This window comes from Antechinus flavipes, chromosome 1 (assembly GCF_016432865.1).
Source record: "Antechinus flavipes isolate AdamAnt ecotype Samford, QLD, Australia chromosome 1, AdamAnt_v2, whole genome shotgun sequence".
Classification (NCBI taxonomy): domain Eukaryota; kingdom Metazoa; phylum Chordata; class Mammalia; order Dasyuromorphia; family Dasyuridae; genus Antechinus; species Antechinus flavipes.
The window spans coordinates 431,630,932-431,655,502 of NC_067398.1; the positions used below are offsets into that span (position 1 = coordinate 431,630,932).

The 24,571-nt window shown below is 34.3% G+C and overlaps 1 long non-coding RNA gene across 1 annotated transcript in view; it reads right to left on the bottom strand.

Annotated features, from left to right (window-relative positions):
• LOC127543704 (uncharacterized) overlaps positions 1-24,142 on the bottom strand; it is an 84,205-nt gene extending 60,063 nt beyond the window's left edge. The window contains exons 1-2 of the long non-coding RNA XR_007949281.1: positions 24,043-24,142; positions 23,542-23,593 (exon numbers count right to left, since the gene is read on the bottom strand). This is a non-coding gene — a long non-coding RNA (uncharacterized LOC127543704). The remainder of the gene's footprint in view (positions 1-23,541; positions 23,594-24,042) is intronic.
• Between the last annotated feature and the right edge of the window lie 429 nt (positions 24,143-24,571).

Sequence of the window (24,571 nt, forward strand, 5' to 3'; positions counted from 1 at the left end):
TAATAAACTTATATATGCATATGTCTATTTATGTGTATGTGTGTGTGTGTGTAGAAGAATTGTGAACTTGTATTCACACTCCAATAGATATTCTTACTCAAGGAATCTTCTCAGAGTAGATATCATTCTCATACAATGCTCAGATCCGCTGCTTACACAATTTAATGCCAATGAAACGTCTTTTCTTTCCCCATTATAACAACATATAATTGTATATTTTGTTTTCCCTATGAACTTCAATAGACAATTATTGCTCTAGAGTAAATAATAGCTCAACTTTTTGCATAATATTCTTGAAATTAAACAGTTCTAAGTTTGGAGCAAAAAAAAAAAAGAGCCAAACAAAAGGTTTGATTTCAAATCTGACCTACTAGTGTTGAGCAAAAGTTGGCATATTTTAACTGATGTGTTTAGTCATTTTGGCATACAACAGGATTTAACTCAGATGATTTTTATAGGCAAATTTTTCCTTGTTTAGATATTGATGGGCACACCTTTCATTCACTTCAAGAAGAATTATGTGATTAATGTCAAACCAATATACATTTTTCATCAGCACAACAAATTATATTATGATACAAATTATATAATATAAATATATAATACATATATAATATATGATAATACAAGTATAATACATTGTTTTCATAATATAAATATATAATATAAATTATTTCTATAATATAAAGAGGCTGGGAAAATATGAATCCATTAATTTTCTTAAACCCTGCCATAAACATTTTGATGCTACTATAGGGCTTATAAAAATCCTGATACAGAATTTTTTAATACAAAGAACAACTAACCAATGATTAAATGGTACTCTGAGAATCTCTTTCTGTAAATTCTAAAGCTGTACCAAGTTAGGCTAAGTTATTAAGTAACTACTATGTGCCAGGCATTGTAATAAGTGCTAAGAATATAAAACAAGCCAAAAACAACCCCTGCTCAGTGTTCATATTCTAATGAGATAATATGTATAGACATACAAGACATATAGAAGCCAAATGGAAAGTTATCTTAGAGGCAAGGGGTAGTATTCAGGGGGGTTGAAAAAAAACCTCTTGAAGGAAGAAAAATTTTTATCTAAGACTTATCGGAATCTATAAAAGCCAGGAATCACGGGAAGCAATAGATGATATTCCAGCTATAAGGAACAGCATTGAAAAGACATTGATATGGGAGATAGAAAATCTTTTTGAAAAATAATGACTTCACCATTTTCTATGTTTTGAGATTCCTTTTAGACACACAAACATACTATTTAGGGATCATTGTTTATCTGAAATATAATGAAGATTATACCTTATCTATATTTTTGCTACCCACATAGCAATTATGTTTGACTGGTAGAAAAATAACCAAGAAGAGATAGAAGAAATCCTTCTTAATTATGTTAAATTTTGCTGACGTTTTCAGAAGGTTTTGCAACATTTCAAAAGAATGGTAAAAGCTTATGACTGGTCATGTGACACCCATGAAATGGTCTTTCCTTTGGACAGTGAGGGATTCATAATTAGATTCTTAGAGGTCAGTTCTAGATTTATTTTGTCAAGAGCTGGGCTGAAAATTTAAGAGTTAGTTACTTTGAGGCCCTAGTGTGTTTAGCCTACAAGGCTGACATGTTAACCCTGAGCCAGATTCTCTCTAGGATGAATTAGGCTTGGAGATGAGGTCATTAAGATATCGTTATATACCTGCTGTATACTGCCTGCCTAACCAAGACTGGGATACCTGATACACTAAAGAGGAAAAAACACTAAATGCTTTATTTACATGGGCCATAAATCAAACATCTTCCAAAGTATTTTATTTTGGCTTACAGGTTTGCTTGGTTTTTGTAAGCTTGATCATCATTGGTATAGAGAGAATCTAAAGAGGAAACTTCTATTAATGTAAATTGCCATCTACATTGCAATCTAGACTTAGAGAGTTGAGTTAGGCAATGAGAGATTGAGTAATTTACCCAAAGTCACACAACTAATATGTGTCAGAGGAAGGCCATAATGTCCAGAACCAGATGTTAAGCTTCATCTCACATAAGCTTTGCATGTAGGCTGCCTTTAGTAAAGATTGGTTTAATTGAATAATGATGTATGGAACATTACTATTATGTTATTTTACTTATTTTCCATATTTAATCTTTTTTCTATCTTCCTCAAGTTAGATGGAGAAATAGAAGATTTGATTTGCCCAAATAATCACCTTACTTAAATTGTTGCTTTCATTAGAAGCTCTAGCTAGGAACCTTTTCAAGGGCAATAAAACATTAAATGTGGAATGTGTCTCTGGAAGGAGAGCTGCCCACTAGGTAGTTTCATGCCTTTCTAAAGGCTTGAATATGAATCCTGTATCTACTCAGTTGTAAGTAAAACCATTATGTTATAAGGAAGGAAGAATATTTATACATCTCTGAAAATTTATAGCATCATAAAATAAGAATTAGAGGAGACCTCAGAAGTCGTCTAATTCACTTCCTTTTTCATTGGCCAATTGTACTTTTAAAGGAGTTGTTTTGGTTTGTGGATTTTTTTTCTGTTTTTCCAATTCTATTTTTTAAGGAGTGATTTTCTTTTCCCATTTTGCCAAATTGATTTTTCAAGAAATTGTTTTCTTCAGTATATTTGTTTCCATTGTGCCAAATTTATTTTTAAGCTGTTTTCTTCAATCAATTTCTGTGCTTCCTTTTCAAGATGTTGGCTTTTCCCAAAAAACTTTCATAGTTTCTTCTGCACAGCTCTTATTTCTTTTCTCCATTTTTCATCTCTCTTTTTAAAGATCATTTTTGACCTCTTCCAAGAGAGCCTTTTGAGCAGAAGACCACTTCATATCCTTCTTTGAAGCTTTTCCTGAAGGTATCTTGCCTTTGCTGTAGAGATCAACTAATTTGAACCTCTCATTTTACAAATGAGGAAATTGATGGCATGATAAAATGAGTTACTTACCTAATCAAGGTCATACAGAAAGTAAACAGCAGAAATAAGATTTAAACTCATACCTTTTCATCCAGAACATTGCCCTATACCACAGAGCCTTTCACTAAAGCAATAAGACTAGTAGCTAAAATCCCATGATGAATTTCCCTAGGCTTTTATAACACAAATTTTGTCAATATTTATTCATTAAGAATAGAAATAGGAATGTGCTATTTATGATTCCTGCTGATTTTGGAAAAGAAAAATTAAGCTTTTGTTTCATAAAGATTTGCTTTTTACATTTTCATAAAATGAAGAATATCATTTAGTCAGTTTTTCTGACTTAAATATATACATGACAAAGGCACGATTACATTAATCTTTTTATGACTAAAGTGGTCTTTTTGTGGACTTCTCATTTCTCAATCTCTTGCAATAGCCTTCTAATGCCATCATTCAACTAAAGCTATTTCCTCCAACTTACAGGAAATCTATTTGTCAAATTTAATGTTCTTTTCTTAGTTCTAATCCTTCTTGACCTCTTTCCTTTCTTTGACACTATTGACTATACTCTTCTGAACACTTTTTCCTCTCTATGTTGTTGTAATCCTCCTAACTGTCTGACCATTCCTTCCTTGCCTTTGCTGGCCTAACATCACTGTCATGCCCAACTAACACTGGTTGTACCATAAGGATTTGTCCCTACTCCTCTTTTCTTCTTCAGAAGAAAAAGAGTATCACCATACTCTCTTGGTGATCTCATCAGTTCCCATGAAATTATCATCTTTATGAAAATGTCTCACAGATTTCTATGTATTTAATCCTAGACTCTCTTCTGGGATCTAGTTCTATATCACCAACTATATCTCATGCACAATTCAAACAATAACTGAAGATATATCAAACAATATATCTAAAACAGAACTCATGACCTTTACCTACAAATTCTCCCCTCTATCAAACTCCCTATTTCTGCCAAAAGCATTATTATTCTTCTAGTTTTTCAGTTTCATAACCATGGTATTATCTTCACTTCTTCATTCTCCCTCATCTTGTTGCATCCAATTAGTTGATAAATCTTGCTGCTTCTATCTCCACAACATTGTTTATATATGATCCTTTCTCTCTGCTTACAAAGCCACTACTTTAAATTAAACTTATAGCACCTCTCTCCCTATGTTATTTCAATGGCCTCCTAATTGTCTTTGCTGACCCAAGCCTTTTCCCATTCCAATTTATTTTACATATATATTTGCCAACGTGATTTTTCTTAAACACAAACTCGATATTGTCACCCTCTACTCTGCTCAATAAACTCAGCCAATTCCCTCTCTATCTTTCTAGTCTCATTAAATATTACCAAATCTTACTCTGTAGTCCAGCCTCTCTTCCTTACATGCAGAACTTTATTGCCTTTCTTTCTATTTTTTCATTATCTTGCATGCCTGGAATGCCCTCTCTCTTTACCTTTGCCTCATATAATCCCTCACTTTCTTCAAAATTCAATTTAAACATCATTTTGTTCATGAAGCCTTTCTTGATTCCTCCAACTACTAATGTCCTTCCTAAATTCCTTATGTGTATGTTGAATATATTCTACATATTCTTATTCTGTATATACTTAGAGATGTATGTGTTGTCTTTCTGGTGGAATATTAACTATTTGAAAACAACGATTATTTCCATTTCTGTCTTGTAGCTCTACTATCTTGCATAGGGCCCTCTGAACATCTGATTAGCATTGCTAATTAATATTCATGTAAAGTCCTGCATTTTGGGTAGGAAAACTTAATTCAGGTTACACCTCTGATTTCTACCAACTCCAAGCCCACAAAAATGTCACAATCTTGTCTTCAAGCAACTCATTAAGTCTGCATGTTACAAAGTTCTGCCTATTTCAATTGATATGGGAATTTTCACATGGAGCTTCCCACATCGGGGAATCACAAGACTCTCCCCTTCCCCAGAATCCTACACTTTAATCCACTAAATCATGTTCACAAATGTAAGATGGAAGACTTGTGACTGTATAAAAACTCATGTGGAAAAAGGATCCAGGAACATTAATTAACTACAAACTCAATGGGTCAATAGTAGCACATGATGACTAGAAATGCTAAAGCAATTTTAAATTAACATTAAAAAAGGTACAGTAGGTATAATGAGGGAAATGATAATTCCAATGTATTCTGTTCTGGGTAGGCCACATCATTAGTATAGCATTTTATTTATTGATACTACTGATAGATTGAAGTGTGTCCGGAAAAGTCATCAGATAATCTATCAAAAAAGCATTAGTTGAATGCAGCTGTGGATATTCAGGCCAACAAATAGAAAATTGTCTTTGGGCATGGAGATGGGAGGGTGGATGAAGGGGTAGGTTAGCTATAATATCTGTCTCCAAATATTTGAAGGACTGTCATGGGAAAGAGGAATTAAATTTGTCCTTCCTGGTCACAGGGACAGAAAATTAGGACTGACAGAGCTAAAGATTTCAACTTCATGCTAATTTAAAAAACTTCTATCAACTAGAGATAACTTCTTATGCTTATCTATCTCTGTGCCCCTTCTCACAAGGCTTATTCCACTTAGACTTGTTTATTGTAGCCTTCATCTCCACCAGCTGAAAACTTATACCTCTTTCTAAGTCTGACTTCCAATGTTTCTTCTTCTGAAAAGCTTTTGTTAGTTCTCCACGTATCTCTAGCTTCTAAACTCCTACAGTAGAACAGCTTATAGGTGAGGGCCAAAAGAATTAATATTTGTAAGTTTAGCCCAATGTCTGGCACATAATAAGTATTATATAAATACTATCCCTTTCCTTTCCTCTTCCAGGAGGAAAGTTTGCTTGTACCTTTACAACTAACATTTATGAATTCTGCTTTGTACTACATTATTTTAATCAAATAAACTTCTATTATAAACTTAAAATACTATATGAATGCTAGTTATTCTTATTAATACTTGATTCTAAGCTCCTTGAGGCAAAGATCATGTTTTGTTCATCTTTGGATCTCTCATAGTACCTAGTACTGTGACTTATATATAGTGTTTTGTTGTTAAGGCATTTCAGTCATGTCCAAGTCTTCAGTGACTCTATTTGGACTTTTTTTGGCAAACACCCTAGCATGGTTTGCCATTTCTTTTTCCAATTCATTTTACAGATGAGAAAACTAAGACAAACAGAGTTAAATGACCTGCCTAGAGTCACACAGCTAAAAAATATTTGATATCACATTTGAATTGAAGAAGATGAGTCTTCCTAACTCTAGGACCAGCACTCTTTCCACTGTGCCACCTAGCTTATTAACTTAACTTATTAGCATTTTTTGTTAAATAAATTGAATACTAGGGCATACTGAAAATAAATATATTTTGCTGAGGCAATTGGGGCCAAGTGACTTGCCCAGGGTCACATAGATAGGAAGTGTTAAATGTCTGAGACCAGATGTGAACGCAGGTCCTTCTGAATTCAGTGTGGTGCTCTATCTACTGTACCACTTAGCTGCCCCTTATTTAAGTATATATTATTTTTTATACATATTATGTTATTTATATATCTAATTACATTTATAAATATTTAGATCTTAATATTTATGTATTATATTTATATGCTACTTTTATAATATATTTAATATGTTATTTATGGATTAAAATTCTATAGTAAACAAATGTTGGTGACATTAACTCTGACAAATATTTTTCAGTTGTGCCTTAGTATCCAATTTTCTACCTTCTTAAGGGGAAAATAGGCTTTGATATCTTTACTTTCTAAACACAAAAATTGGTGGGTTTTTTTGAGATAGCTGGAGTAAACTAAAGCATTTAAACCCTTAGGTTATTAAGAAGGGTAAGGTGTAATCCTTTTCAGTTTCTTTGCACTCATTTATGCATTGATTTTTATTCTGGCCTTGTCTCCTTGCTATTTTTGAAAAGGAAATCACTTGTTGATCAATTCTTACAAAGAAATTTGAGAAACTAATTAGCATCATCTGCAAAAGTCAGTCAGCCAAACTAGCTCCAGGATATTGGAAAATGATACTTGATGAGACTGCATATAAGATATCCCAGGCAAACCTATAGTGAGAGCACTTATACTTCCATCGATTTATGCATTCTTTATGTGTTTTTATGGGCCTTTCACCTCAGCCAAATGCATCTGAGAATTCTAATTCAGGAACGCTTTATCGCAAACACAAGTCAGAAAAATATGGCTTGGAAATGGCAGCTCTAGAATTGAGTACCTGAAACGAAACATCACATGATATTAATGCAAAACTTCTTTCTCTGTTTACCTTTTGAAATTCTTTCCCCCTCTTTGGAGTGATGCTTCATAGTTAAAAGGGCCTAGGAATTCTTTGCTTTAACCATTAATTAAATGGGATTTTGCACATAAATTGCTTTGAGAAAGTACTTTTTTTTTTTTTTAAGAGCTGAGACCTTGAAGATCATCTATTCACAAAACCACAGGTTTGGGAAGGACTTTTTAGAGCATCTTATATGATTCTGTCATTTTAAAAATAGAAAAATGAAAAAAAAGTATCATTTATCAAGGTCACTTAGGTGGTACTTGCCAAAGCTCAGGGAAATAGAATCTCAGACTGTGAAAGAGCTTTAGGAGTTCAAGGGTAACTTGTATTTGAGCCCAAATTCTCTTTACAACAAGCCTGATGATTGTCATCTATTCTTCATTTGATGGCTTCTAATGAGTTAAATCCATTATATCCCAAAGGGGGTCCATTACACTTTGGGACAGCTCTAATTTCTGAAATTTTTTCCTTATATCATATAAAAAGTTTTTCCTTCATAATTTCTAGTTATTGCCTCCAGTTTTAATTTGAGTTTTTAGTTTTGTTTTGCCCTCTGGTACAGCCCAGAATGGATTCACCCTGTGACTGTACTGTTCAAAGTTTAGCAGGGAGAGGAAAGGAGAATATATTCATGATACACTTTTAAGTTTAATCTGTAGTTTTAACATTTTCTTGATCATTTTTCTAACTCTAGATAATCAACAAAATAATACATCATGGTCTTATTTGTAACATTTGCTGTTTTCCAAGGTGTATAAATGCTCACCCTGAAAACTTAACAGTAGGCTCTCTGGAGATGATTGAACGACAACTTTTTCACAAAGACAGTCTTTACTTGAAGTCCACTATCTGTCCTTTTCCCCCACTCCCAGTCTTTTCTTTTCTAGGCTAAACAAATCTCTATTCCCTCAACTATCATCCCTTTTGTATAGTCTTGAATTGTCTTAATATCTTGGTCACTTTTATCTGTATGTATTCATTTGTCCTGGTTCTTCCTAAAATGTGGCTATTAAATGAGAACATAATACTTTACTTGTGGTCTAGCAAAGTACAGAGCACAATCAAAACGTTCTCTCTCTCATTCTGGATCCTGAACTTCTGGACATTAGACATCTTGATATTATATTGGGTTTTTTTGGTAGTCATGTCCCAATGTTAACTCAAATTGAACTTACAATCCACTAAAGCCCCAGATCTTTTGCAAGTAAAATATTGTCATTTATCTTCCATTCTATAATTGCATAAATTGCTTATTTAAACCCAATTATGATTCTTTATATTCATCTTACTAAGTTTTATTTTTCAAAACCAAAATGAAAAATAAATTTGTTCCAATAAGAAAAAAAAAAAGTTCAGCCTTAGGAGGCTATCTGCCCTGCATGTATTGCCATAAAATATTCCTTGATAGGTGTATTAATGGAGATACACTTGATAAACAGTTCTCTGATTTTTAATATCAAGCAAGACATAAATTAGGGACTTATGTTTGCTTGCCCCTGTAACATGCTTACCCAGAATCCCAATAGAAGAAGAAACCCCTATAGATGGGGAGGTCCTTCAATTTCTTCTGTTTACATATGCCATTGTGTAGAACTACATCTAGAACTAAAACTTTGAAGACACTTTAAAATTATATTTACAATCATTCAAAAGAGTTTCATCTAGGAATCTATGTACAAAAAGCTTAAAAATGAGAGATGCTGATTCTCTAGCCTATAATACGCAAGTAGATGGACAACTCTTTGAGCCAGCTCATCAGTACGTTTATTTTGGATATATAGTATCTGGGCCCTAAGAACTAAGCTTTGAATTGAAAGTAAAGGAAAAGGCTAGTGCTAAATTTCATTTGTGAAACTGCATAATGATTCTTTCTACATGATACCATATCTACTAGACACAAAATTCCACAATCTCTGAAGATTCAAAATTACAGGTAATATAAAAAGCAATAAAAAAAGTAAGGTGGGTATAAATGAGTTGCACCATAGAATCAACATTATATAATGCATTTATTGTGCTCCATCCCCTTTTATGTAATTTTTTTATGTAATTTGGGAAACATATCATGAAAAATATGGATAGATATAGAGAGCTAAACTTAAAGTCAGTAATTCAATTCAATGAGAATTTATTGAGCTCTAGACATTGAGAATACAAAGGTAAAGTTAACAATGTTCAGTAACACATGAATACATTCATGTTATGTATATAAATATACTTGTCTATATATATATATATATATATGTGGATATATCTATATACATATATGCATACATATACATATATCCAGAGAGAAACACAAATTAGGTATAGAGTAATACAAACTAATTCAGGGAAATGGGGAGGATGCTAATGATTAGAGAAGACAGGAATGACCATTTCTAGGATGTAGCACCTGAGCTATGCTTTAGAAAAAAAAACAAAAAGGTATTATGTGATATAGAAGGCTTTCAACATATAGTTGGTTGCCTTAGCTAGAAATTAGTGTGCTAGAGTTACAAAAAAGAATAATGTGGAACAATCTCAAGATGAGTAGCTTTTTTTATTATTATTATAGAGGCAATAGAGTTAGAAAAAGATACTAAACACTAATAATCAGATAGGAAGGAAAATCTAAGAATACAATCATTAAGACAGAGGGAAAAGTGTTTAAGAAGAAGTACTTAACAGTGTCCAAAGTCACAGAAATAAAGGAGAAATAATAAAGTATCATTGGATTTATCCAGTTTGGAAATTATTTGTCAATCTTGAAGATGCAATTTTAGTTGAATGCTGTTTTCAAATGTAGATTACAGGGACAGCTAAGTGGCACAGTGGATAGAGCACCAGTCCTGAAGTTAGGAAGACCTAAATTCAAATCTGATCTCAGACACTTAACACTTCCTAGTTGCATGACCCTGGGAAAATCACTTAACCCCAATTGCTTCAGGAAAGAAGAAAAAGGTAGATTACAGTGGGGTTGAGAAGTGAGATATGAGAAAGGAGAGGAAAGACTTTTAGAAATATTTTTCTATTTTTGTTTTAAAGGAGAGAAGAAATACACAAGAATAATTTAAGGAGATGGCAGGGTAAAATGAATCAAACAATAAATCAACAAACATTTACTAAGTGCTTACTACATTCTAGGTACTCTGTTAAGCACAAAGATATACAAGAAAAGCAAAACCAAAAATAGAATGGTCCCTGCCTTCAAGAAACATGCAAGTCCATAGGGAAGACCTGGGTATTTTTAGATATTTAATCACTGCAGGACCATGGACAAATCACTTAACCTTTAGGACTCTTTTTCCTCATCTGTAAAATTTAAATAATAGCATCTAATTCAAAACTGGTTGAACTCATATGGATCTGATCTGTGGAAGTCCTTTTGATTCCATCTGCAGATCTTTGATGTTTCAAAGGCTCCATTCAGAGGAAAAACACTTTCAGTAATATTAAACAAATTCATTGAAAGCCATGTATCTATCAATCAACCTTTACTATTGCTTGAGAAAGCATAAATTATATTCCAAAAATATTTCTGTCAGTTTTCTAACCTGTTAATCATGTGGCTTATGAATGTTTATCAATCTATTTCCTCTTTTTGTGAAGGAAGTATTAATATTCTAAAGATTTATAATACCGGACCTTGTATTTTATTAATGTATTATATATATATATATATATATATATATATATATAATATATATATATATATATATATGTTATATGCTTTCCAAATCTCTTATGGTTCATTCTATAGTTCTTAGAAAATACATTTAAACTGTGATATGTGAAGTTAATTGTTTTTAGTGTGTGCTTTGTTTTAAAAAATGTTCTTTCCATTCATCTTTGATTTCAGGATGCCAGTATAGCTCTTAACTTCTCTAACTGAAGAATACTCTTTGACATTTTTACATCTTTATGCGCTATCTGTTTTGCTTTGCACTTGTAGGAATGTTTCATTAACTTATTATTATTATTATTATTGTTACATTAGTCTTTCATCTTCCAAAATGCATAGGTCTGCATAATTTCTGTATATAGTCTTGAATCTGACTTGCCAGCAAAGTATATGTCCAGGATTAACCTTGCTCATATGAAGAGAGAGTTATTAAGTTTGGAAAAGATCACTATAGCCAAATAAAGAGAAAGGGGATCTAAAATAAGGAAAATTGGATTCAAATCACATTATTGTCTGCAAGAATTTGAACAAGTTATCTCACTTTTTTTGGTATTAAATTCCTTATCTGCAAAATGAAAGACTGATTCAATGGCCTTCAAGGTCTCTTCAGTTTTAAGTCTATAATTCTCTGATCTAGAAATTATGGGACTTGTAACCATATCATATATTCCCTGATATATTGCTTTGTATTTTACCAGTAGAAATATATTTTTTTAAGTTAATGAGATGCTATTTTAAAATTTCTTTAAGTTATTGAGGTGCTATTTTAAAATATAAATCTACTTAAGAATGCTGACAGATTAAGTAAACTATTACTTAATCATCATTTACACAATGTAAATTAAATACTTTCTTGCTAGACACTAGCTGATATCAAAATATAATAAATAAAACATTTGTTCATTACAATGAACTGGAGGAAAGAAGAGAGACTAGGGTAACTTTGTATATGGGACGTAGCATGTAAATCAAATTTGGGTAGAACATCTCTAATAGACAGAGAACTATATGAAAATGAACACAGATAGGAAAGGAGACCAAAGAGGGAGACCAAAGGTAGGATGATGGCAAATCTCAGCTACTTCACAATTTTTTCTTAACCCCTCCTATTTTTTAGATTCAGGCCTAAGATTAGAAAACTCCTCACACATAGAGTTTTAGCTCTCAGATGCCTTCCCTCAACAATTCTCCTTTCAAAAAGGAACATGTTTTCTCAAAGGGAAAAATTTAAGTAAAAAAGCAAAGAATTGGTGGAAAATGAGAGACACAGAAGGATACAGAATAGTTGTCACAGGAAACAGAGATTATAAATGCCCCAAACAGATTTCTCCCTTCAGATATAGGATTGAAAAAGTCTAAACTGACTGGTTCATCTAAATATGATGTTCCTGCCCTTAAGAAGCTTATATTAGACATACAGGGCTTTTTAACTTGGGATTTATGAACTTAAAACCAATTTTTAAACTGTATTTTAATATAATTTGTTTTCCTTGTAATCTCTCATATTTTATTTTATTCATTTAAAACATTAATCTGAGGAGTCCAGGGACTTCACTAGATGTTGGAGAAGTCCATGATTGGAGGAGAGGGGAAAGGAAAGTAAAGAAGAACTGCTGGAAATAATATGAATATAAATTAACAAATAAAAAATAAACACAAAACAGTTTCAGGGGAAAAGGAAGGGGTAGAATCCTAATGTCTGGGAGGATGAAGAAGGGCATTATGGAGGAGTCTACCTTTGAGCTGAGCCTTAAAAGGACAAGAGATTTCAAGAGGCAGAGAGTAAGAAAGGGAGAGCATTTGTTCTGATAGTTCACAATCCAAGCTTTGACTCACATCTTATCCTTCCCACCCATCTGCCTCTCCAGTCATTTGATTCTATTATAGCTATGTGATTTAAAACAATCCTTCATTTTAGTCAAAACGTGTTTAGGTCATGGATCATAAACCTGGCTGAAAGTTAAGTTTGGCCCTCAGGAGCCAAATCATGTGACTTCTAAAGATGCCATTACCATTTGAAAGTTTACACTTGCTTAGTTTTCTTACTGTAAGACATTAAAGGACAAAGGAATCACACACATTATAAATTATCTTTGGCATTTCTTAGAACCATTTCCTTTCACTGTGAAATCTCTAGTGTCCAGCTGGTTCTAATGTCATTGTATAAGGAGGGAGGGGAATGTAACACTGAAAAATTCTGTGATTTTAGCTATTTACAAGACATATTAAACTATATAAAATTAGTAAATTGTTTTGTTGGTATTTTTTAAAGGTCTTTGGCTACCCTGGATCTCTATTGTGCAGAATGCATTATTCATCCCTGGGGGGTGGAAATGTTTCAGTCTGATGAGCCAATGAAACCAAAAACCTAATCCAGAATCATATTTATATAACATTCTTTACTCAGCCCAAGGACAGATAAGCAGGAAGGTCTAAAAGTCATATGTTTGTAAGAAAGCTAGTAACAACAAGGGCAAAGGATCTCTTCTTTTATCCTTTTCTAGTGCATTGTGATCTTCAGAGAAGCTAACTGAATAGCCCCTCTCAAGCCCAACAAAGCTATGTCATTCACTGTCTGGATGGATGGAGGAGTCTGGAATGGATTTAAATTCAATCAATATAAACCATGAAACAATGGACAAAGAATGAACTGGGATTTAGACCACCGAGACATATGGCAGTAGAATTGACTTATTGTGGGCTTTTTTAGCTATCAGGGCAAAGATCATAGGAACTTTCAAGCAGTTCCTTCCCAATTAGAATATCAGCTCCTTGAAAGCAAGGGATGTTTCACTTTTATTTTTATATCTTTGTTGGCTAGGACACATAGCCCAATAGGTAGGTGATTTAATAAATGCTTTTTGATTAATAAATAAACATTATACTTAATACTAGGTATAGATTTAGCAAGACATAATAGGACCTAGCAACCTAATATTCTTCTTGTCAAGGTTGATTCTTTGTGATATCACTTAAATTACCAACTCTACTATAATATTCAGTAATATGTCTCCACCTTATCATTCCCACCCATAAACAACTTTCCTCAGATTCATACTACCTCTTGGTCACATCAAATCAAATCACCAAACATTTATTGTTTACCATGTGCTAGGCTCTGTGATAAGCTTGGGAGAAAGGAAAAAAAGCAAAAATAGAATTTTCCTTCAAGGAACTTATATTCTAATGGGGGAGACAACATGTTTATAATTGTGTGTAATATATATCTATAGAGTAAATGGAAGCTCATTTCAGAAGGCTAAGAAAACTGGAAGGATCCAGAAAAACCTCCTGTTAAAGATGACATTTGAGCTGAATCTTGAAGGAAGACAGGATAATTAAAAGTCAAAGGAAAGTAGCATTCCAGTCATAAGGAATAGTTAAAGCCAAGCCCCAGAGAAATAATGAAAGAAGAAGACAAAGTAGACCAGAGTAGTTGGATTGTGTATGTGTGGAGGAGAGTTAAGTGTAAAAAGATAAGGAAGGAAGATGCCAAGTGGGAAATAGCTTTAGATGTTAATAGAGACCTGATCCTGTAGGTAACGGGGAAAAGCTGGAATTTATTGAATGTGAGATGACATGGTCAGATGCATGCTGTAGAGAATGGTGGAGAAGAGAAACTCTAGAGAAGCACTGGGCAGCTGAGAAGAAAATGGATTGGAATGGGGACACTCATGACAGGGTTATCAGGCAAAAGGTGATAAGGTGCTGAATCGTAATAATAGTTGTGTAAATTCACAAAAGGGAACATATAAGAGAAATGTTATGAGGATAAAAATGACAAGATTTGATAATAGATTGTATTTGCTATAGACTTTCATTCTGATCTTCCCACCACTGCCTGGTTTATTGTCCTAAAACTGCCCTAATCATAACAACTGTCTGCTCAAAAGCCATGAAGAATTCCCCACTGTCTTCTCCATAAAGCCTAGATTTCTCAGTCTAGCTTTTAAGACCCTCCAATATGGACTACACAAACCTTTCTTGTATTCTCTATTACTCTCCTACATATTCTCTCTGCTTAAACAAACTAACTTACTGATTCGCCCTTCCTCCATTTACTGTCCTATTTTTGTCCACTAGATCAGTCCTATGCCATAGTCAGGCTATTACTTCTTGTCCCTGTTCTATTTAAGTCACACACTGAAAAAATATATTAATATTAGTTTGCATTCCTACAGTGCATACTATATTATAATATGGGTAAATTAGAGGAGAGACCCTAGATGAGTGCTAGAAAAATCTCTCAATAGTTAAAAATATGTGAGCAACAATACACAAATGAAGTAGTCCAAACATACATACATACATACATATATGTGTGTGTATATATATACTATTTTCTTAGAGGTGCTTTACTATTTTCATGATTGCAATGATTTTTTCCTGGAAATATTATTTAATGCCATTTACTATCCCATCTCTAAGTTATTTGTGAATGAATGAGTATTGATTGAATGCTTACTATATGCCTTACAATAGAGATACAAATTGAAAAATCTTCTCAAGAAATTTAGGTATATTTGAGGAAAATATATATTAAGGAAAATTAGGTATATATATATGGGGAAAATATGGAAAAATTCATCTGCAAGGTCGCGGTTAAGTCTTATAGGTCCTATAGCTGCAGTTAATTAGTCTATGTTAAGACCTCAGGAATGATCAGGTGTTTGTCCCACAACAGCAGCCCACCACCACTGGGAAGGGAGGATCTAGTTTCAGGGACTGAGTAGAGAAGGAGTGGATGATGGGAGTTCAAGGTCTGGTCAGCAGCAGAAAAAGGGAAAGGGAAGGTGCTATTCCCTTCTTTGGGATCTGGTGCAGCAAAGAATGAGGGAGGAGGAAATTAAAATGATCATTTTTATTTTCCAACCTTAGCAATTTCTTACTTCTAACCATTAAGATGTCATAAACCTTGAAGCCTGTATGAATAAGAGAACTTTTATTACCTTCATATTTCTAGGTTCCCAGTAAATATATAATCCTTAAGAAGGTTCTCCAATGATAATGTCACCATTTGATATTTGCTTTCTACCTCCAAAATAAGGTGGTTTAGTTGGCACACTGTATAGAATACAGCCTGGACTCAAGAAAACTCATCTTCCTGAGTTTAAATCTGATCTTAGATACAGACTAGCTGTGTGAATCTAGGCAAGTCACTTAACCCTGTTTGCCTCAGTTTCTCATCTTTAAAATGAACTGGAGAAGAAAATAACAAACCATTCAAATAAGAAAACCGCAAATGAGGTAACAGAGACAGACACAACTCAAAATAACTGAACACACACACACACACACACACACACACACACACACACACACATCTTTAAAGCTTTTTTCTGGGGAAAAAAGTATTGGCATAATACCTATACTTCCATTATGTGTTTATGACCAGAAAGTGGAAAAAGCTTTGAATTTAAAGTGAGAAGATCTGAATTCAAATTCTATTGCCACTTACTGCCAGTGTGACCTTTAAGCACAGCATTTAACATCTTAGGACTTCATATTTTCTGGGTTTCTCTGGCCATCTGTAAAATAAGAGATTGGTTTCTAGTATTCTCTTATAGCCCTATATTCTGGTATCTAAGAATCCATGATCATAAAATAAAATTGCATTAATCCAATAACCTTGAATGCTTTTAGTCTTTGCTGACATCTCTTCATAGTAGACTTGAAATCCAATTTTTCCCAGTATAGCAATGTTTTCTGATGTTAAAATAGGTCTTAGGGATCAGAATATTTATGAATTTTTTTAAAGACACCACTAGAGGACAAAATATCTTGAAGACTAAGTTATAAAATTTCAGCTGGAGGAGCCAAGCGGGTCACAGCCCAAAGAAAGGTGAAAGCTTGCGTCTAGAATGGGCTAAAGATCAAAATGAACTACGGGCAGAAAACAGACTTCAGCTGCTTGGAGGATTGGCTAATGAGAGCAAGTAGGAAAAAAAGGTTGTTTTGTTTCGTTTTTCTCCCTTAGTGTTTCTGCATTGTCAGATGCACTCAGTACCAAGAACTCCATAGACTAAAAGTTCTTAATCTTTTTTTATTTCATAGAAACACATTGCAATCCAGTGAAGCCTTTAGAGATTTTTGCATAATGTTTTTAAAGAATTGAAGGAAATGCCAACTACAGTTAGAGGTAAATATAAATAAAGATGGATTTTTTTCCCATACAAGTTCAGTGCCCCCTGAAATCTATTCATGGATCCCCAAGGGGATTCTGGAGCCCAGGGTAATCAAAACTTTTACTGTTGACTGAAAGATGTGTGATGACCAGCAAGTTCCAAGAATTAAGTTTTTATTAGGATAATTTAGATTTTTGAAAATAATTGTAAAGTAGCAAGTTTGCAAAATTCTGGCATCAAGGTCTGTTTAAAATTTGATTAAAATCAACTCTCTATATACACACTTACATGTTACATATCATATAATATGTTTGTGAATGTATATATAAACATGTTATTATATAAGATATAACATGACCACATTTTAGATTGTTATGGGATAATGGATATGAAAGTAAGAAAACATTTTTAAATATCAGCTGATCATAATCATTATGATCTCCTTATGAATCAATTTTGAGATAAGGATTGTATAGCCACCAAGTAAAGGATCTAGAAAAGGATGGAAATATAGAAAAATGCTTGTTTTACCACTAAAGTGACTTAATACTATTAGTGGAATATTATATTAGATTAGCTTTTTTGAAATTTCCATCAGAATATGATTCTAAATCACATGAAAGATGTTCCAGCTCCACTCCTTAGAAAAATACTTTAAGAACTAAATGCTTAGACTTCCAATTCAAGAAAATTATATGAAAGAAACATTTATTAAGTATTAATGCATATTACTAAAGCATTTATTAAATGCCTATTACATTCCAGGAATTATGCTATATACTTAACATATATTATCTCGTTGATCTTCCCAGCAACCCTAGAAAGTAAGTGCCACCATTATCCTCATTCTATAGTTGAGAAATTTGAGACAGGCTAAGTTTAAATGACTTGCCTAAGTGTCTGAGGCTAGATTTTAACTCAGGTCTTCTTGATCTCAAGCTCAATCCTCTTTCCACTGAACCTCTTAGTTTTCTACAAGTTATGTTTTTTTCTTCATAAAGATTAAAAAACAGCAATGTTTCATAGTGGGAAAAGCAATGCAATTTCAGGCACAAGATCTGGACTCCAATTTCACTTTCTAGTTGTACGACCTTTCTTAACTGTGGTTTCCTTCTTTAAAACATGAGAAGGCTGGATTAGAGGATGACCTCTCAAGTCTCTGCCAGCGCTGACAGTCTATGATTCTAGGTCAGCAAAATATCAGCAGGAAAATGTTAAACTTTTAGCTATGCTATTTGAAGATGCCTCTGAAGGATATTCTGTCATTAGGGAGGGATGCTATTTTCAGTTGCTAGAAAGAAGTTGAGATATTGGAATATATTCAGCAGTATGGGAAAAAATGAATTATGAGAGAAGTTTAGCAAAAGCATTTTTAAGTGACTAGTAGGCTCTTTGGCTGAGAACTGAAAAAAATAATCATGGAGAAGTCAAAAAATAGAAATCCAAATCACACTGACTCTTAATGATTAGCCAATAAAAGGTCTCAGACCAAGTCCATCTTGTTTTAGCCAATAGAAGTTGTGCACATGAAACTCCTCTTCCCCCATCCCAACATTCACGCAGTATATATGCATGCATATATGTAATGTATATGCACAAAGTTTTTTTTTTTTTGATGGTTTCTTCTGCTTTGACTTAGATCACAGACTCAGACTTGCATTTTTTTTTAAAGATCATCTGCTATGACTCCCTTTTATAAATGAGAAAACTGAAACCCAGATAGCAAATGATTTGCACAGTGATTGAGTTAATAAGTGGTAGAATCTCAAAGCCCAGAAAATTTCCTTCTCACTAGTCCCTCCTTCACATATTGCCTCTAGTCAGCCTGAACTATATCAGGTCACTGGACTCAGAGGAAAAAGTGAAACTGGAGACTTTGCACAGCACTCCCTCATTCAAATCCAATTCACTTACAAATCATAACATCACTTTCCTGATGTCATGATCCTCTTTGAGAACAAAGGATAAACAATAATCTGTGAGTAGTAGGAATTGCCCCAGTTCTAGCTGACCGATGTAGTTCCTTCCTTCCTTCTTTCCTTCCTCTCTCTCTTCCTCTCTTCCCTCCTCTCTCCCCTCCCTCCCTCCCTCCCTTCTTCTTTTTTACCTCTCCCCTTCCTCCTCCCCTCTCTCCCTCTCTCCTTGTCTTCCCCCGTCCTTCCCTCTTTCTCCCTCCATCCCTTTTTTCTTCCCTTCCCAACCTCCCTTTCTTCCTCCCTCTTCTCTCCCCTCCCTCCCTTTCTTCCTCCTTTCCTTACCTCCCTTGCCCCCTTCCTCCCTCTCTTTCTGCCTCCCTCCATCCATCCTTTCCTCTCTCCTTTCTCTCCCCTCCTCCCTCCCTTCCCCGCTCCCTTCCTTCCTGCCTCCCTCCATTCTTTCCTCCCCTTCTGCCTCCCTTCCCCCCTCTCTCCCTTTCCCGTCCCCCCTCCCTCTTCCCTCCATTCTTTCCTTCCTTCCTCTCTTCCCCCCTCCCTTCCTTCTTTCCTTTTTTCCTTCCTTCCTCCCCTTTTTCCTTTCTTCCTTCCCTTTTTCTTTTCCTTCTTCCATCCTCCCTTCCTCTTTCCTTTCCCCCCTCCTCCCTCCCTTCCTTCCTTCTTTCTTCCTCATTACTTGGGGTTCAAGAGTTAGATTTTTTTTTTCTTAAGAACCATGCCTTAAACCCAAATAAAACTATCTCTTATTGAATGGCCAACAAAAGATCTTAGGCCAAGCCCACTTTGTCTTTGTTTTGAACTCTGATTGCCTCAGGATGAATGTAAATAGCAACTGTTGCTGTTTTGGCCCAGAAATCCTGAAAGTCTTCTCCCTCCCAGATTGATTCCTTTTTTTTTTTTTTTTTTTAACTAGGTTAAAAAAGAAAAGTTCTTCTTTGCTTCATTTCTTACCTAGCCTTAATCATTTATTGGGCCTCAGATAAACTGTGATCTGTTAAAGACCTTAGTTTTAAAAAGCCAAAGCCTCCTATTTCATCCAGGGTCATCTCCAGTCATCTGGATCTATATCTGACCATCAGACCCAGCTGGCTCTGGAGGCGAAAGTGAGGCAGATGATTTTGTACAATCCTCCCTCACTCAAATCCAATTCTCTTGCAATATCATGGCATCACTTCCCTGACTGGCAACTCATTTTTTCCTTCACAACCATCAGTTTACTTTGATCTTCTGAATCCAAATCCAGTTTTCTTTCTCTACACCATATGACCTCTTTTTATAACCTATGTGAAAGAATTATATGTAGTGGATAAAGATGTGCCTTGAGAGACAGAAAGACCTGGAGTTGAAACTCACTCAAGACACTATGTGGCTCTAGGCAGGTCATTTAACCTCTCTAGGTCCCAGTTTCCTCATATGAAAAGTGAAGGAGTTGAATATAGTGACTTTTAAGGTCCCATCTAGTTCTAACTCTGTAATTCTGCAAATACGGCTATATAAAGTCTCATTGAGTAAGAAACAGAAAAAAAAAAATGAAGAGCAAGACAGGGAAGAGACAGATATTAATAGCACATAAATGGGCAAATATAGGAATTCTTTCCATTTTTATTTCTGACATGGTGCCACTGGTAAAGAATTTATTATAACATTTAGGTACATAATGATTGTTTAAGTGCAAATGCTGTCAATTATTTGCACTTATCATAGTTTAAAAAACAATTTTCTTCCTCCCTTCCTGTATTATCAGACCTGTCAAATCTCCAGAAAGGTTTTCCATTTTAGTATGATATCACTATACATTCTTTATTAATCCAAGAAAATGAAATGAGAGAAAAGTAACTTTAAAATTTATATTTCTGCAAAAAAAAAATGCTATATACTTGAATGTTTTATATTTCTGCGTTTATTCATTAATTCCTGTGAGGCTTTTTTTTCTGTAGGATGTGAGCTCCTTGAAAGCAAGGACTCTTCTATTATTGTCATTGGAGTCCTAGTGTCTAGCAGAGTACACAGTTCATGGTAACATAATCATAACCAGATTTCTAATTATTGATTGCATATTATGAAAATTTTATGAAGGATAAAATAATGACTTCTCCATACACAATACCCATATCAATCACTGAGTGCCTAATCAAGAGTTATAGACACTGTCACATACTTGGTATAAACCTAAACTCTCCTTGGGAGATTTTCCTCAATTAATGGATGCAAAGATAGAGGCAAAGAATCAGAGAGAAACTACATCTATTAGGATCAACCCCCAAAACTAAAAGTAGTTCTTGTGAACCCAGAGCTGTATACTGAGGAGGGTTCATCATTATTTTCCTAAAATCATGTGAATCTAGGAAATCAAGGCTTTCAATCAAGGAAAACCTTTTTTGTATAGTAGCCAACAGAAGACAGTTATTCAATCAGCCACAAGCACTGTAATCTTACATTTTGATTCCAAAAAATATTTTAAATCATATAAATAAATGATGATTACAAAATAATAACATTTTCTATTATGTCAGGATAATGGTTTGAGCCTCTCTCTATTAGCTTTTCTTTGCTTCAGGGTCAGCACTCTTTTTGAAACCAATGTTAACACAAAGGGAGGCAAATAGGGTTATAGTTTTACAATTATAAAGAATCTTGGAAGTAATCTTCTATAATACCTTCATTTTATAAATGAGGTAAGTCGATGCCCTAAGTCATTAAGTCCTTTACCCAGAGTCACAAAGTTAGTAAAATATCAGAGCAAAAATTCAGAATTTTTCTGTAGCCAATACTTTCTCAGAGAAAGAGGAACATATGCTTGCCTAATTAAGCAAAATATAATAATTCCTCTCTTCCTCAAAATCTTCTTTAAAATTATCCAGTGAGAGGATAGCCTTTCTTTTTCTTTTTTTTCCTTTTCTTTTCAGAAAAAAAATAATTCTGAGTGTTAGTGACAAAACCTTTGTTGAAACAAAGACATGAGAAAGTGTCCTCTCTGTTGCCTTAAGAGCTGGGGAAATAGCTCTGTCCTTCCATTTCGGATGCCTTCTCTCTTTTGATTCCTTCCTAGCACTTTCTTTCCCTTAAACTATTTATTAATAAGGATGTGATAGAGGATTCATCTTCCTTTTCTTCTCTCCAGATGCATTAGAAATTCATTGTATATACATGAGATTTGCAAAGTAAATTCAAAAATAATTTGAAGGACAGAGTCACTGGTAACTTAAAATGCAAGGGGCTGAGAAAGGCTTCCTGAAGAATGTAGGCTTTGAGTTGACTCTTACAGGAAGCTGAAAGGAGGAGTTGAGAGGGCATAAACAGTCCAGGAATGGTGAAAATTAGTGAAAAGATTCAGAGAGAAGAAATAGACTACTTTATTTGAGAAAATGCAAATAAGTCAATGTTGTATCCTAGAATGAATTTAAGGGAGTAAAGAGTGAGAAGAGTAGAAAGGTAGAAAGGGTTCAGGTTAAGAAAATTTAAAAGAGGAACAAAAAATTTTATATTTGATCATGAGTCAAAAGGAAGCTAGTGAGCCTCATTGAGCAGAGGGGTAACTTTTTCAGACAGGACCCTTTACTATCTGAGTAGAGGATAGAATGGAGTGGGGAAGAGACTTGAAACAAAGAGATCGGCTACAAAGTTATCATAGAAGCTTAGATAAGAAATGGTAAGGGCTGGAACTAGACCTGTGGCTAAGTAGTCAAGATATATGTGAGAGATCTTGTAAAAGAAGAAATGGCAATATTTAGCAACAGACAGAATGTGTGGAGTAAGAATGAGAAGTTGAGGGTGACACTGAGGTGCAAGCCTGGGAAGGATTGGGAGAATGATGGGGCCTTCAAAAAATAATGGGAGAATTTAAAAGAGTAAATTTTAGGAGGAGTAGAAGAAGACAATGAGTTTTACTTTGGGCATGTTGAAATTGAAATGCTTTTGGAATATACAATTCAAATTATCCAAGAAGAGTTTGGTGATGGGAAGTAGGATAATTAGGAGAGAGATTAAAACTGCACATATAGACCTGGGAATCAATTTCATAAAATTAATGATCCCTTGGGAGCCTATAGAGTCCCCAAGCAAGACAGTATAAATTAGAGAATCTCAACTTTTTTTCCTGTCATGAACCCCTTTGGCAGCCTGGTAAACTCTCTCCAGAAACATGTTTTTACGTTTTTACTGTCAATGACTCCAGCCTCTACCAATATTGTTACCTCAGTTGTAGGGGGATCCCTGCCATCCCCATTCCATTTAACTATTTAACAGTCAAATTAACTTTTGCAAAGAAAGATTTGCTTTAAAAGTATAATAACAAAACATAAGTATATGAATAGCTTAATTCAGCTCCTACATAGCACAGTTCCAAGTTCCAGGTCCAAAACTCACCTTGGGCTTAAGTCTCACAGAACCTAGTTTTTCAGGATTTCCCTGCCATATTGGCTGAAACACATTCAGAATTCTAGTTCCAAGGTCACCATAAGTCAAACTTTCTAGGCATGATGAGGATTACTACCAACACCTAGAAACTAATAAGAAAAAATGAAACAGAACCAGACAAAAATCTCAGATCTGGTTCTTGAAGCCATGAAGTGGAGAGAGGGAAGTTCATGATACCTGATTTGTGGTCAAACTGTGATCTTCATCCTCGACGCAGCAAGAAAGAATGCTCAGGAAAGAGAACCAAATTGTCCCAATCTGTCATTTTTAAAAATGCAGCCTGTTCCAAATACTCAGCCAGTCAAAAGAAGCGACTCCCACATAGTGGGAGAACATAAAGAAGTTAGGTGCCTTCATGTTAGGCAATCTAAGTGTGTGTAAAGTAAGCCTATACAGGCAATAAAAAGGAGGCAATAGCTGAGGAGATTGAAGTTAATCGAAAGAATAAATTTAAGTTCCTTGTGGGCAATTATCCGGATTTTTATTCCTTCTATATCTTCCTACTATACCTGTAGCAATGCTGTGCCCCTTGAAGAGGCTCAGGAAATATTTGTTAAATTTATGAATGTCTTCAGGTCATAGCAAAGGCACTTTTCCTGAAGAAACATTTATGAAACAATGTAAATTTAGGAAAAGAGTAAGTCCTACATTTCAATATCCAAAGAAAATACACCAAACCTCAGAACTTCCTGCAGGCAAGCCTTAACTTTTCTCATTAAATCCCATGGTTTAGCACTTCTACATCACCAGGCTCTAGCCAAAAGTTCTTTGTGTCACACCATCTGCAATCAGAACAGAACAAAAACCGTCAATGGCTTTCCATTAAACAAGTAAAAGAAAAATATTTTACTTTATCTTTAAGCATTTTGATAAGCTAAAATTTTCACTTTCTTGTCTGTCTGATCTTAAGAAAGTCGTTTACTCATTTTGCTCTTCCTCTTCATTTGCCCCATTTGTGAAATAAGGGGATTGGACCAGATGGCTTTTAGAATTCTCTGTGTGATTTCATGATCTTGTATTTCCAGCCTTATTCTCTATGACTCCTCTAACATTTAACCAAATTAGGCTATTTTCTACTCCCCAAATAGGTTCCATTCTTTTTCTATCCTTAAATCTTCAAATTAATAAACACTTATTAAATGTCCATTATAGGAAAAGCATTATGTCTAATAGTGCTGAATATACAAAAACAAAAAAGAAATCGCTC